The sequence below is a fragment of the Cryptotermes secundus genome, unplaced genomic scaffold (assembly GCF_002891405.2).
Source record: "Cryptotermes secundus unplaced genomic scaffold, Csec_1.0 scaffold1064, whole genome shotgun sequence".
NCBI classification, from domain to species: domain Eukaryota; kingdom Metazoa; phylum Arthropoda; class Insecta; order Blattodea; family Kalotermitidae; genus Cryptotermes; species Cryptotermes secundus.
The window spans coordinates 563,718-579,918 of record NW_019720585.1 but is presented as its reverse complement, the minus strand read 5'-3'; the positions used below and the strand labels follow the sequence as shown (position 1 = coordinate 579,918).

At 37.9% G+C, this 16,201-nt stretch overlaps 1 long non-coding RNA gene across 1 annotated transcript in view; it reads right to left on the bottom strand.

Annotated features, from left to right (window-relative positions):
* Positions 1-2,816: 2,816 nt before the first annotated feature.
* LOC117282761 overlaps positions 2,817-16,201 on the bottom strand; it is a 23,588-nt gene continuing 10,203 nt past the window's right edge. Inside the window, exon 3 of the long non-coding RNA XR_004513617.1 lies at positions 2,817-2,955. This is a non-coding gene — a long non-coding RNA (uncharacterized LOC117282761). The remainder of the gene's footprint in view (positions 2,956-16,201) is intronic.

The following is a 16,201-nucleotide window of genomic DNA, read 5'->3' as shown; positions in this document are numbered from 1 at the left end:
ACAGATGTACAGGTAGATGGACAGATAAAAAATAAACAATAAATATGTAATAAGAAATGTTAAGTAACTCAACCCTGAATATGTTTTTACTTTTACTGACAAAATGAACATGTGAACTTTTATGAATCACCACGAACCCCTTTGTGCACACACATGACAGCCTCATACATTACTTACAATAAATAGCCAAGTTCACGAGGAAGAAGATTCAGGTGTGATATGAACGATACTGAAACCGATGAACATGGTCGGCACGTAAGATTAGTTGTCCCTGTACTTAACTAATTAAGCACTACGCCTTGAACGCGTATGGGGGGGGTGGATGTATAGATGCACATTTTCTTGACGTCGGCACTAGTTGGTGGTGAGTGCTCAGCTTCAGGCTCCAGGCACTTTACCCTCGGGGAAAGTACTTCCAGGTACCCACTGGATAAGAGACTGGATGTGCTTCTGAGCCGGTCTGGAAGACGTGGAGGAGAGAAAATTCTTGACCTTACCGGGACTAGAACTCCGACCCATCAGTCGTCCAGCCCGTAGCCAGTCGCTATACTGACTGAGCTATCCAGCGTGGATCTAGTTAAAAACATTACTTCTACAATCCCGTGAATAGACCCGACATAAATTAAATATAAAAACCAAACAGTAATAATAATAAATTAATAGAAACTTGTTTGCTTATAATGCCTTAAAGACTAGCAGAAACTGATCTGTTCAACATTTTAGACATCCGAACTTGGCCACCAAGTTTTTAAATGTCTGTGTTTTAAATACGTTCTAATGTTATATGCATTATATAATGTTGAATAACGTACAGCACCTTTCACTGCCCTGCCCTAAGCAGAATTTTATTCCAGTGGGTGTCTTTGTAACGAAGCCGGTGTGTACGTAAGGAGGACTAATATACTCAACAGATGAACAGACATGTGCAGATATTCAGAGATAAATAGATAGATGACCGAATTTACAAATAGATTTTGAGATTTAAGGCTGTCAGAATTGCCACTGTAAACAGTTCTATCTTCTAGGTTAAAACATTGTATATTCCGTTGAAAGTCACCCGACGTTTCGGAACAATATATTATCTCAAATTTGAATAAGCAGTTAATATGTTTCTCAGAAACATCGGTGAACTTTCAACGGAAAATACGACGTTTTATGCCAGAAGACATAAGTTGACCAAATAGGATGACAGATATGTAGGTTGTTGCGTAAATGGACAGCGATATGCGGAAAGATTGTGAAGATTAGTTTGGGGATTATGTAATGTCGACTTCATTTTGTGCAGAGAAAACTCAATGTTTAGATGGGCAGGTATATGGACAGATTAACTTATAATTTACGTATTCCATCCATTAAGAATTCAAACCTTTTCGCGCATTTCAGACCCTAAACAAAAATCCTTAACGTGAGCAACCTGAAGCACTAAACACATTAATGCATATTCATGTATTAACTACGCAGAGACAATCTCACTTTCAGAGCAACGAGTTAAGTAATTAATATGCCTATATTACTCTGCTACTCCTTCATGGTTACGAGACTTAGGTACAGTGTGTGTGTGTGTGTGTGTGTGTGTGTGTGTGTGCGTGCGCGCGCGCGCGTGCGTGCGTGCGTGCGTGCGGAGCTAATATGTTTACTGCATTGCAGACTGACGGAGCATAACGCGCGGCCTGGAAGGAATGTTACCGTGTAGTAAGTAGCAAGTACCGAGCTGTTAATTGCAGCTATACAAGTTTTCCTTTTTGTACACGAGCAAGAAAAGAGGTACGCTTTCCCTTTCTCCCTCCTCGGAGCACACAGACACATGCTGCTCCTTATTTAATAGCGATCAGAACAGACACGCTTATCCAGGCGAGGCGGTAATGACCTCCTTCTTGTTGTGACTCTGTTCACTGAAGCAGCCATTCCTGTGATCTATTCTACAGCTTGCTGGCATCAACACATTCAAGTAATTATTACGGAAAAGACACTAGAATCGGTATTTGATTTTGTCGTAGCATAGCTTAGGTTTCCTGCAGTGGTGACCCGGAAACGAACATCATAGATTAGATAATGCGTTATTTATTTTGGACAGCGTGTATTCCAGTACTTCGGCTGACACTAAGAACTCTCATCCTACAACCTCTGCCAAGGTCATTAATCATCTTATCATCGATGCTTTATAGTCTCGTTGAATCGATTCAGAAAATCGATATATCATGAGATTTACTCATGCCGTATAATTCTCTTATTTGGTTGATATGCTGAAAGACACGGAACTCCCGTCACCCACTGATAATCTTAGAAGGCGTTCAATTTTTTCTACAGGATTTGCTACTATATGTTTCGACCTCTCTGCCATCATCAGGTCTGTTACATTCGCTATTAGTTTAACAGATCCTTCCCTACACTGGGTAATATTGAGTAAGAATATCACTTACTCATCGAGCTGAGCCCTTCTTGAGAAGATGCAAATTGTGCAGCTACTCAAGAACTTCCCAGCATCTTATGGCACCTGAAGGTTCATTCCCGTATTCACAAGTAACCTCCACTGCTCTAAATCCTGAGCCAGATCAATCCAATCCATCCAATCTCATCCTATCTAAGTTCCATTTTAATATTGCGCTCCCACCTACGTCTTGGTCTTCCCAATTGTCTCTTTTTTCCGGCTTTCCCACCGTTATCCTACATTAACTCCTGTCCTCCCCCATTCGTGTTACATGCCCTGCCCATTTCATCTTCCTTGTCTTCATCATTCAAATTACACCTGGAGAAGAGTCCAAGTTATGAAGCTCCTCTCTGTAATTAAGCACTGTAGCATGAAAACTTACGGGGAGTGAAAGTACAGCTGACTTCCTCACTACATGGACGTGAGTGGTCTGCTTCATGCCCCGGCCACTTTAACCACTCGGTTACTCCAGATACCCACTGGATAAGAAGTTGGGTGGTATCCATATTTACATTCAAAGTATTCTGCTGCAAAATATGAATAAACGGAGTGTTAAAGAGGGTTGCAGGCTTTAAGGGATTATTGCTAGTACAAGCAACACAGCACGCATATAAACTACACCAGTAATAACAAGAACACATCACCAAGAGGGATAGATGACAATTCCACTACCAAGGAAGGTAAAACATAATCCACATTGGTTCACGAAAAAATTTCTTAACTTAAAAATAAGTTTTTATACGCATTCATAACATAATTTTAACGTAAAGGAAGGCTGCTGTGGTGAAACAAATTGAATTTTATATACAGTGCAGTGGAAAATTACATTTTTAAATAATCTTTATGGAAGTGATTGCAACTACGTAACTTCTAAGTAATATACTTCAAGAATGTTCTTATTATAAAAGTTTACGTCAAACATCTATTTCGACAATGAAATTAACAACTACATATAGTGAGCATCATAAATGTTTTAAATGTATACAGTCTTATAAAAATATTTATGTACTGGTAGGTTCCTGATCGTAGTGGTATACCTCCGATGATGATTCATTAAGAATCGAAACATGTTAGGTAACTAAGTGCTGAAGTGGTGAAGGCTTTATACGTCACATTGGACTGAAATAAACTTAATTGTAAACTTAGTAGTGTGACGGACCAAAATGAAACATATCAAATTATTTCTTCTATTACATTATGGTTACAAAAGAGAAAAATATAATAGCGCATATCTTTTCTGCTACCCTTCTTGTAGTAAGTAAGTAAAATAAATAGCAGTACATTGCTGTTGGCCTTCGCCAGCAGAGTTGTTCTTGATTTCGGACCCCGGTAGCGACTTATGATCAGATTTTGTTCAAGACCATTTGCGAGTTTGGAAAAAGGGACCTTTCTTCGGCGAGAGTAGGTGTTGGATTTCTGAGTGAGTGTCATATTTGTTGCTGCTTATATTCGCAAGTCTTTTAAATATTAAACAGTATGCACTAGCCTAGCTATAAAACGACGGTGGCTGTAAAATATTTGTGGTTTTGTACATTATCATCCTGTTTTATATAAAGAAACACGTTTCGGAGACTGGATTCTGTCTCCGTCTTCAGGTGGGACGTACTCAGTCGGGCCCATTCGATAGATCGAGTCCCTATAACCGGAGATAAGAGTCTAGCTATATTGAAAGGGTCTTATTGAGTGAGATCATAAGAGGACGGAGAGAGTCCATTCTCCGAAACGTGTGTTTTATATAAAAACAGGAAGCAGAATTACATAACACACACAATAATTGTATTGATATACCATCGCCACAGACTTCCAGACCTTACTAGTGGTGACTATAGATTACTTTCTGTATTATGATACTGGTCTCCTGAAAAGGAAGAGAAGGAACTGTAGGAGACAAATATTTCATATTCCTACAGATTTATTTTCACCCCATGTATGTGTATTAATTTTGAAGTTAAAGGTGAAGTTTTTATGTTTTATTCGTTCATTCACTCATTCATTGTTGGGCACGAGCGATAGTGCACGCCGATAAGAGAAAACTCCGTCTCCTGCAAGTAGGAGCAGGAACACAATACTCCGTTCGTTTCGCTTGAACGAATGGCGTGTTCTGTAGCGCATAAGTTTATTCCGTTTGAAGTAAATACAACATGCCCAAACAGGGAACGTAATGGAAACAATAAAATCTATGCAAATCAAAGACAGGGGGCGTGGTTCGGCCTCTTACGTATAATTTACATTGATTCAGTGCATATAAAAGGCATCAGATCTACTGGAGGAGACGCAAACAGCAGCAGTGCCCACACGGCTGAACTTCTTGCTCCACGAGATGACACTCATGAAGGTAGAACGAGGAATGTACTAGCCTGTATAACTATACTTGAATTCTGTTCTGTCTCAAGACTATCAAAAGAAACGACAACTGAAAATTGTCAATTTGAAACTATTGTTTTGGTTACTGTTCTACAAATAATTACATCGATAGCTTCATAATACTCATATTAATTCCAAATTTTATTTATATTAATAAATATATCTGATATAGAGGTTATGTTCTGTTTTTTTTTGTCAAGAACTGAATGTAAATGGATACTGTACGATTATCTGTAATAACAGAGGTAGGTCATTAATACGCAACTTTCTGTTGACTTTATCAATGAAGATAACAGCTACAAAGTAATTTTACAGAAATAAACTTCTGTAAGAATTGCGCTCAATCAACACAACATTAATATTAAATAAATTATGTTTATAAGTCACAAAATATAGTGTTGTAGGCAAGTCTAAGAAATAATATTGGCAAGGAAATATATTTCTTTGTCATCTTAATTTAAAATAATTGTTAAAGAAATTTGCTAAGCTATAAATTTGTTCTTTAAAACTTAACCTAAACACACAGAGAATATTCAATATATGACGCTGCGAAAATGTTTGAAAAGCGGTTACTGTGTTCGGTTTTTGGGGGAATCCGACTGCCCTACAGCGATAGGCAGCGTCATATAATGAAAATAACGCACTACTAAAATTTTCGGAAAAGAAAAAGCGGAGAGAAGGATATATAAGTGTGAATGTTACAGTACAAGTGAGNCTTGTCCGAAATTTTTCTTCTGCGCATTCAAGTTTACTCTTGGCCTTGTTCGAAGTTACGTGACACTTGCTATAAGTATACTGGATAATATTTGTTTAAAGCAAGATGAGAATGGGAAAGGAAACTTAATATGACAAGCCGTTATTTGAAATTACGGAGGAAAAAAATATGAAAGGCACTAGATAGAAGAAGATTGGTAGTAATACAAATAGTAATATAGTTAAAGTAGTATAACAGAAAGTGCAGACCCATTTGGAAAACGTACCGTAAAGACCTGTTTAAATTTAACACTTTGCCCAACATTCCCAAGCTTTGTGAAATGTAGTAAGACAATTATAAATATTACGAAACTCTATCACGAGAAGGTGTGATATTTTGGTCTACAACAGATACCTTACGAGTGGTGCTGTACTCGCATATTTACTAATAACTATTAAATTCAGAAATATTAAGGACATTAATAGATTTATAATCAGTACTCTTAAGAAAATAAGATACTATGGTTTTTAATGTACAAATTTAGGTATTTTACTCAATTTCTTTATAGAAATATATCTCTAGAATAATGACTTGAATGTTAGCATTATATTTCGCAGGCTCCAACAATTCCTCTGTATCAGTCTCCGGTTCTCAGAGTGCGAAATATTTAAGCCAATATAACTCCTGCATGAAATACGGAAAGGTGGATACATTCTACAACAATTAACTTCACCGGTTGAATGTGTTTCTGGCTGTGGACGATTTTCTTCATGAAATACTACTCCTATATCATCTAAAAAGTTTTAATTAACTATTACCCTGCTAATATTCTATAAATTGAAGATGGAAAAAGGCAGCTCAAGCGGTAAGGTTTTTATCTTATAGTCGAGACATACCAGGTTAGAATCCCAGTCAGGATACCGAATATTCTTAGTGAGGGGTTTCGTGGCCTTCCACACATTCTCGGCGAATGTCGGGACAGTCCCTTAATGTAGGCAGTGTCCTCTCGAATCCTAGTAAGACCAGCCAATACGAGCATAATTCAACCTCAGCTTCCTTACATAATCTGTGTCGCATTAATTTATCATTGCAGGTTGTGATATTCGCTACCTTGCTGATAGCGAGTTATGCAGCTCCTGTCTACGAGAGTCATTCCTTAGGTCACAATGTCCCTGTGGCTACCGTACCTCATGCCCCCACAGTGAGGTACACTCACGGTCATGCTGTTATTGCGCATGCTCCCGTGGAAGTGGAACATCATGTAAGTTTAATCTGTTAAGCGGTTATATGGTAATTTTATTACTGTTCTGTTCACTGTCTATGCATATACAAGTAGAATGAACAGAGTTGTTAAGAACTCACATATAATTTCTGAGGACGACAGCAAATTTTAGTGTATTCCCGCTGTCATGTAAATCATTAGACTTTCAGGACCACGGAGGAAACTTGTGTAATACCACGTGGAAACATATCTTATTAATTGATGAGTATCTTTTGGTAAAATAAAAGGGGTCTGTTAGTATAATATTGATAATCTAAAACTACAGCCATTCCTTTACGAGCGCAGACTCAGGTAGAAAAAGAGAGTGCGCCTTTATCAAGTTGGATAACCCACAAAGCATGAAGTTGCACTATTTAGGAAAGTCGCTCTTGTCAGTAGATAAATACTCAATGTGCATAGGGTACTACGTCTTAAAAATGAAGTCTTATTCACTTTGAGACAAACGTTAATACATATTTTTAAGTACCATTGAAAATGCCATAGACATATAATAAAATCTATTTTATTTTTTAGAGCCAATAATTCTGGTTATATTAATTATCAAGAATTATGAAACTCTGAGTAAATTAATAGTTAAAAATAAACATTTCGTCTACATTTTATGATAATCAAACCTTTCTGAAACCAGCATATTCAATTCGTCTGTATTTATAGGAAAATAACAGAAATATCTACTCTGCAAAACACCACTAATTTCCACACTGTTCTATAAAAAATATACAATTTTTTCTTTCATATCGATGTTTTATTTCCTTATTCTCTGCCTCATCTTAACAACTTTTTAAACCATAAAATTTATACAAGTACAAATATACATACCTCTACGTTTATTATTCTGCGAGTAACTGGGACACTGTCTATACACATATACAATATACTATATCACAACGTATGCACACCTTCATATTTTATTTCGTCCTTCAATTATTTTCTGTATATATTTTTATACCTTCCCATATTTTTTTAATTTGTTATCTCCTGCCATAGTCTATGCTTTTATTATTTATGTAATATAAAATTACTGACTATATATATAAAACGAAAACTGCATCCACGTCTTCAATAAGACAACATAAAAATAGCAATATATTTCACTAGTGCCTTCGCTATTTTACTACATAAAGATGGCCAATACAAGTCGGAATATGCAGTAGATAACATTTTTTAATATATATTAAATAATAAGAATTTGTATTTATGATCACAAATAAGATAGAATATAATTTTACTGATAAATTCTTATGTTATAAACTTAACTTCCTTTACTTCTTATTTTAAACATTTTACACATTCTTTTCGTTTTTGGTGCTACGGTCCCAATTTGGGCTTTGGCCTACCTCAATGAAACTCTGGTCTCACTTTGGTTTACTAGCTCTTAAGACATTGGTAGGACTCCTTGGGTGGGTGATCAGCTCGTCGCAAGGCCTCTACCTGTACACAAACACAGAAAAACAAACGTGCACACAAACACACACAAACACTAAACATCCATGTCCGGAGTGGGATTCGAACTCACGATCCCGGCTTCCGAACGATTGAAGACAGACTTTGCACATTAGAAGGATAAAATTAGGTAGATGTTAAATTTACAACCGTTGTAGAAAACATTTAGAGGAAAACTGTTTCTCTGGATAAATGTTCGTATGAGTAATGCTTTTTCAGTAACCTGTTTTGTATAAACATATTTGGTTATATTAATGTATTAACTTCAATAACATATTGTTTAGGCTCCGGCTAATTACGAATTCAAATACGGAGTTAATGATGGCCATACCCACGACGTCAAGGAGCAGGCTGAGAAGCGTGTTGGTGACAAAGTTGAGGGGTACTACAGCCTGCTGGAGCCCGACGGCACCACCCGCACAGTTCATTATACTGCAGACCATCACAATGGGTTCAACGCTGTCGTCAGCAAGTCCGGACAGGCAGTTCACCCCGCCGGGCCAGTCCACACAGCGGCCGCTGCCCCGAGCTATGCACACGCGGCCCCTGTTGTCTCCCATCCTCACGCTCCTAGCTACTCACACGCGGCCCCACTTGTCTCCTATCCTCGCGCTCCCAGCTACTCACACGCGGCCCCACTTGTCTCCTACGCTCATGCCCCAAGTTACCCTCGCGCCACTCCAGCGGTGAGCTACAGTAATACAGTGGGACATGGATATCCTGCGGATAGTTTGGGACAAGAGCATGCACACTACCATTAACTTCAATACCATCAAACCATTATAATTTCATCTGAAAGGATTCGTATTTTTGTTTGAAACTTCATCTTCATATGCTTGATTTGATTATTTGATTATTCATATAATCATAAAAGAAATTTCACAGGATTATGTGATTGACTACGGGTTCATGTAGAGAGGTTAGATTCTTGACAGGGACAGGAAAACTTCTCTTCGCACCAAGGCCAGATGGTCCACCCACATATTCGCATGTGCTCTGGATACTGGCGTCTCTTTCTCTGGGAATAATACAGCTCCAGCGTGAAGCTCACTACTCACGCGTTTAATGTTGTGGTTAAGAATATGTGGAGCCTTACAAATATCTTCATGGCGTGGTGCTTAATTATCCATTAACATTTGCCTTGTAATCATAAAGATAATCCATCTTCATATGAATATCACATTCTATCTTTCTCTTCCTCTTCTCGTAACCTGCTTTGTTTCTTGCATCATTACATTTAAACTTCAGAAGACTTTACGGATGATTACATGTTGGAACAAATCATATCACGTACGGTATAGTGAGCTAGCTTGGTGTGTGTCATATAAGGTTACACTTTTGTTACTTCTATGTTGAAAGCGTTGTAAATAAATTCAAGCGTATTAAAATTGGATTATATTATACTTACTCACCTGAATTTACCACAAAATCAATATATTCACCCAAATACGATGCAACTATTTTTGGCATTCTTGCTCTACTTAACAGACTGGTATAAAGGTGATCCTAATATTTGTGTAACTTCAGCTGGATAATATCTATATTGTGGATGTCATGGTAATTTTATCTAGTAAAATGAATTGAAGTACTAAAAGCAGAAATACATCCATGTCTTGAGTGGGATTTGAACCCACGATTCCAATGTTCGAGCGAGCGAAGACAGCATAAAGAACTATTGCTGGGGGCAAATTGGTAGAAAGGAAAGTTAGAATTAAAGAAATGGGGGAAAAATTGTGCCCGTCAGTAACCAGACGGATAGTATGATTACCAATAAAAGGAAAAAGGTTTAAAAGCAATTGGTCGTGGCCTAATCGAGGTTCTATCGCGACATTAGCCTGGAAGGAATGATGAAGATCACGAAAGACCTGAGGACGGCAGGGGTTCCCGCCGAAACTCAAACCAAACAAATCCCGAACAAGGGTTTAGAGTGTTACTGTTACACCTGCCAGCTCACTGAGAGAAACTGAACAAACCAAATTGATTTCTTCTTCTTCTTCTTCTTCTATCCTATCTCCTATATAGAACGATATTTTGGAATCATGATTTTCTCATGGTGATAATTAAAACATTATGACTTCCCATCGTAAAACTAATACCATTATGTTAAAATACAATGAAAACAAAATCTCGCGTGTACTTGGCAAACAAAGAAGTCAGCACAGTAATAATATCTGAGGTCTGCAACAATTCAGACACCATCAATTCTGTGTAGCCTAGAGCGACGATGCTGAAGGGTGAGGAAAATGTTATCTGTACAATTAACAACAGTCACAAGTTACAGTATCATAAAGGTAAAATAAAAGGTAAAGCTATCCATATAACACGCCGTTAAGGCCCATAGGTTTGTGAGACGTCGAGACTTCCACATTTGCTGTAGACAATCGGCTCACAGATGGCGGTGAGGTTATCAGCCTTACGCGCTGGCGGCTCTTTACCCCTCAGGAAGATTCCTGGTACTCATTTCTGTTAGAGGCTGAGTCGACCCTAGGGCCATAGTGCAACAGGAGGGGTTAGGTAAATTGAAAAAAGAAATCCACTTCATCGGGACTCGAACCCGCCACCTTCCGGCTTGTAGTATAGTGCCTCAACCAAATAAGCTATAGAGTGCCCCCAATTACAATATCATAATTATTTTAACGTTATTTATACCGATATTGACGTAACGTTTTTTAATAATACTTTTAATTCTTTTAAATCTAAATTGTTCCTTACTGTTGGCCTGAAGCAAACAAGTAACACATTAAGATTATGGTCTATTATGTTACACTGTTATATTCAACTCTCTTTTTGTTAACATAATTATATTCTCTCTACGATGAGTTACAAAATAAACAAAGAACAAACTCCGTGGGTTTAGTCCGCAAGCGAACTATACCGACCGAGCGACCCGTCGCTTGTGGGCGTAGTTAGTGCCAACTTTGGCGGATAGAGGGCGTCGCGTGGTCAGTGCAACGAATCCCCACGACCGTTAATTTCGGTGTGAGTTACTCTGTAGCAAAACTAAGATTTGCAGCCGATTAGCACGATATTTCTATGGAATTTCCAAACGGTACCGGCTGTGCTACATCCAGTCTAATCATACATCTGATAGAATTGAACTCGATAAATCTTTAAAAAATTGCCTTCTTTATTACTATCGCCGTCTGAATTTTATTCCCAGTTATATTAAAAATGTGTTTACAGAACAGAAATATAAAGGCTTTGTAAGATTACCAAACACAACACATATTTCAAAATTTAGTAATCTTAAAACAATCACTATTTCTCTGTGAAAGGCTTTGAGTTGTGAATGTTCATATTAGCAGTCTACTCGGTGTGACTGTATGCTTCATGTATTCGGTACTGTGCGTCAGACATACAGCTATTACGTGCTCAGGGACGACTAACACATCTGGTTTACATTACAACACACAGCGATATTTACCTTGGTATCAATCAAATGTAACTCATAAAAACACACCATTCCTTTCGCTCACTTTCAATATATCAGAATATACTTTGTTATAATATATTGATTCATTTAGCATATTGCTAAATAACAATCTAGCAGAGAGAATGAATACATGTCATGAAGCACTTTTAGTTTTTCCATTGACGCTACAGCCCCAATTTGGGTTTTGGCCTACCTCCATGAGATTCTCCGTTTCACTTCGGTTTACTAGATCTTAGATATTCAGTAGGATCCCTTAGGCGGGAGATCAGCTCGTCGCATGGCCTCTACCTCTACACACACAGAAACACTAAATATCCATGCCTTGTGTGGGGTTCGAACCCGCGATCCATGCTTCTGAGCGAGAGAAGACAGTACTTGCCTTAGAACCCCCGGCTATGAAATCAGGGAGAATGAGATTGGTGTGGCAAGCTTGGGGGAGAAGCAACTGCATTTAATATTTCGGTGTGAAAATAAGAGAGCACGTGATCACTTGGAAGACCTGTGCTTCAGATGGATTATAATATATACTGGATCTGAAAGAGCTATTGTGACCCTTGTGAATATAGTTCCATATCGAACGCACGATCTTGGATCAGCTGAGAATATAAGTCTCGAAAGGAGGTCTTTTTTTTCAGGCAGGCGAAGACTTTTCATGCTTTAGACCGTACGGCCATCGTGATTGGAGAACTTCTCTCGCTAACAGACTGAAATATGTGAAATATATTAATTATCACCCTATGTTATTCAAATTGGTGTCCTTATTTGAAATATGAGGCGGTCACTGTATCCGATTGGTCTAAGCCCTAAGGCATGCACTGTTTTCACTCGGAAGTCGGGGTCTTGGGTTCGAATCCCATGACCATGAATGTTCAGTGTTTGTGCACATGTATAGGCCTTGCGACAAACTGATCAACCGATCCCCAAGGAGTTCTATCGAAAGTCAAACCGAAGTGAAACGGAGAGTTTTATGGAGGTAGGTCAAGGCCCAAATTGGGGCTGTAGGGCCAAAGGGGGAAAAATTGAAATATACAAGTACTACGTAACAATTTACCCTACAACTACATTCTGTGCTTTGACTATCCACATGCTACGTGGGTCTCTTCAACTAAAAGTGGTGTTACAGCATTGTGTACCCTCGGGGCTAATAATCCTGTTCTAATTGAACTAAGCTTGTTTCGTTTGAGCAAACATAATAACGAATAAGCTTATGGACAGGAGAAGAAAACAGCGAAACGGCACATGACTTCACCGGAGGGGCGTGGTTGTCTAGTTCACAATTAAATAACAGCTTCTCCACTGATATATAAACACTGGATTGCTTCACTCTCACAGCAAAGTGCAACAGCTCCTGTCGCTCGCGGTACACAGCAATGGCGTGTCTACAGGCAAGTATGAGTGTCACTCGAGAAGAAATGTTTCAGGCACATAATTTAAACTGTATAAAGGCATGTCCACATTGAAGCATATATGTGTTAAAAGTACTCCTAAATTTGAGAAAATGTATGAACACACTTGTTATTATTTTAAGTGCTTTACCGAAAAGGTAAAAGTAAAGTTATCCCTGTAACAGGCCGTGGAGGCCCATAGGATTGTGAGACGTCGAAGATCCAACATTTTCCAGACAATCGGCTCATAGGTGGCGGTCAAGTCATCAGCCTTACGCGCCGGCCGCTCCTTACCTCTCAGGAAGATTCCTGGTACACATTTCTGTTAGAGGCTGAGTCAACCTCAGGGCCATAGTGCGGTTGGAAGGATTAGATAAAGTTGTCTCTGTGTTTAAGTAAATAAGCACTACGCCATGAAGGCGTATGGGGGAATGGATGTATGGATCCACATTTTCTTAACCTCGGCAGTATTTGGAGGTGGGTGGTCAAATTCAAGCTCCTGCCTCTTTACCCCTGGGGAAAGAGCCCACGGTACCCATTGGATAGGAGATCAGGTGGACCTCAGAGCCGGTCTGGACAACGTGGAGAAGAGTCACTATACCCTCTACGCTATCCTGGCTCCTGGAAGGGTTAGGCCAATTGCAAAATCCAGTGACATCAGGAATCAAAACCGTGACCTTCCGGCTTGTAGCATAGTGCACTTTTCAAAACTAGAAATTAAAAGCACCTATCCATTCGATGTACATCCCTATGCTAGTAACAGTGTCCATGATACTAACTGACCAGTTTCAGCCAAACTCGGTATGGTAGACCCTCAACAAAAGTAGAGATATTTCTGTTTTATTTTGGATTACATTATCACTTACCAGCCTCACCAGAACTCAGGCGGTTAGTCGCCGGCTTCCAACCGCGGTGGTCTAGGTTCACGACCGGTTCAGGTCACGTGGGATTTGTGGTGGACAAAGTAGCACTGGGGCAGGTTTCTCCGAGTACTTAGGTTTCCCCTGCCAATTTGTATTACATTGATTGCTCCAGTCATCATCATCATCATCAGCAGCAACTATCATCTGGGGCTGGTAAAATAGGCAAAACAATGGCCGCTGAACCAAATGGACTCAGTCTCACCCCACTGCTACTAATAATTCAATTCTTTATTATTTATGTGCCGAGTCAACAGCCGCAAGGCCAGTTACATACACAGCACAGTGTAGATACAAGTAATTACATTATGGGCAAACATAACATAAAGTCAAAGCCAAATTACAGGCAAACACTCGAGGAAAAACACATCAACGCAGACAAGTAAACGAACAAACAAATAAACAACAATTATAATAATTTCATTAACATAAATCAATAATGCAGACAAGTAAACAAACAAATAAATAATAATAGTAATAATAATAATTTCATTAACATAAATCTATGTTATGAGTTCTGAGAAATGAACGTATAAATATTTAATTGAGAAATGAAAAGTATAGATTTTCAGAGATTATAATAATAATTGAGTTTAATTGTTGTTTATTATACATGCAAATAATAATACTAACAATTATACTATATTTAAAAATCGTTTGGGGAGAAATTTCCTGGCTCCGAATACGTCAGCATCCCTGCATACATTAGCAGCTGCTGCACATCTAGCAGAGGGACAATTTTTAGATGAGGAGCAAATAACAAAAAAAAAATATATATATAATAATAATAATAATAATAATAATAATAATAATAATAATACGAGCCTAAATACATTCTCTCCTCTGTCTGCCAATTACTCACCTGTGAATAATTAGACTTGAATGAATGACAAAGGATTCAGTAGCCTATGCTAATGGGCAAAGTTATAATTTTGTTTTTAATTGGCTAATTAAACAAACTCGGATATCATATTATAAGTAACTATAAACCACAACATAAGTGTTCGTGTGTATTGATCTGCAGCGGTTTTGTAAACTTAATGGGCACGAAATCCTTTAAAATTCAAAGGAAAACTGTAAAAAAATCAATTCGCCTGGAATACCTAGCCTCAGATTCAAATAAACATCAATAATTTTGGAAAGACGGCTGTATTTATGCTAAGATACTGAACTTATTGGTATAGACGTATTCCTTCACTTGCACTGCTATCTAGAGGAAATATTTTGGCACAGGTAGACACTGTAAATTTTGCCACTTTCTACTTTATTTGGTAACTACAGTATAACATAAGGTCAGAACAATGACAGAAGAACAAGCTTTAGACCTCTATATTAGACTTAACAATTGTTAGATTTTCTCACAGAAGATGGGTGAACAAATATAATCCTATAGTTTGCAGTCTGTCAATAGCGTGTTTTATGGAAAGCTGAAATACACGAAGATTGTGAATGAGAAATTCAGATGTTTGGGAAGCAAGCAGCCGTGGCCTATATGAAGGTATATCAAGATGTTTATGTGGCACAGGAAAATTAAGAAGTTGGATTTATTTGTCTTTGAACCGAGATTCGATTTCAGCACGTCTATAATACGAAACAGAAAATTTATTTTATATAGAAGATTGTTAAATCAATATTAAGTCTTAAGTTGAGTGGCTCCATGAGCTGAGAAGTTGCAATCTTATGCTTCGGTATTTAATATTATGCTGCTTAAATAATTTATTGTACCAACAATAACAGTAGGAGATGCAAACGTAACTTCACAGAAGCCTTTTATAGCATTGTATATTTTCATGTTAATCGAAATTATCCTTGTGTAAAAATACATACCTACTCATTTTGATCGAAAATTAATATATTCCTTTACTTGAATGTTAAGTCAGAACATTTTGTTCGCAAATAAAACTTTCGCAGAATTTATCGTGTTTCTCCTGTCGTATCTACAATTCTCTCATCATCGCGTGCAGTGGCTGTGTTATGAGACGTAGAGACAATACATTCATTGAAGTAACAATATTATAAATAAGTGTATACTGAGACCAGATAATTATCCTAAATAATGTAAAACGTTTAGGACAGGCATGTCAAACTCAGCTTGTACAGAGGGCCACCTCAGCCCTGTAAATAATAGTCCAGGGCCGCACTTCAAAATAGAAATATCCATTAGATTTTGATACAAGGAAATTTAATTCTATTTATTATTTAGGAATAATTTCAATATAATTACCTAAAGTCACATATCTTACAGTTTTAAA